Source organism: Argentina silus (genome assembly GCF_951799395.1).
Source record: "Argentina silus genome assembly, chromosome: Y".
NCBI classification, from domain to species: domain Eukaryota; kingdom Metazoa; phylum Chordata; class Actinopteri; order Argentiniformes; family Argentinidae; genus Argentina; species Argentina silus.
Genome location: NC_139654.1, coordinates 3,112,501 through 3,112,820, shown reverse-complemented (window position 1 = coordinate 3,112,820; position 320 = coordinate 3,112,501).

The following is a 320-nucleotide window of genomic DNA, read 5'->3' as shown; positions in this document are numbered from 1 at the left end:
GAGTTCATCATCAGTCTGATTTGATCATCTAATCATTCATCTGGATTGTTTCACTATCAGTTGCATTTCCATCAAAAACAAACAAACATATATAAACAAATATATACATATTTTCTGTACCTGTAGTCTATTTCACTATCAGATGCATTTTTTAATAATTATATATATATATATATGTACAGTAAGAAATAATATAACTACACACAACACACAACACCCTACACACTGGGAGAGAGAACATCTGTACATCCAACATCTCAGTGAAAACACACCACTATCCAACTGCATCATGTTCTGATCCGTTATCTTTGAGCCTTTGG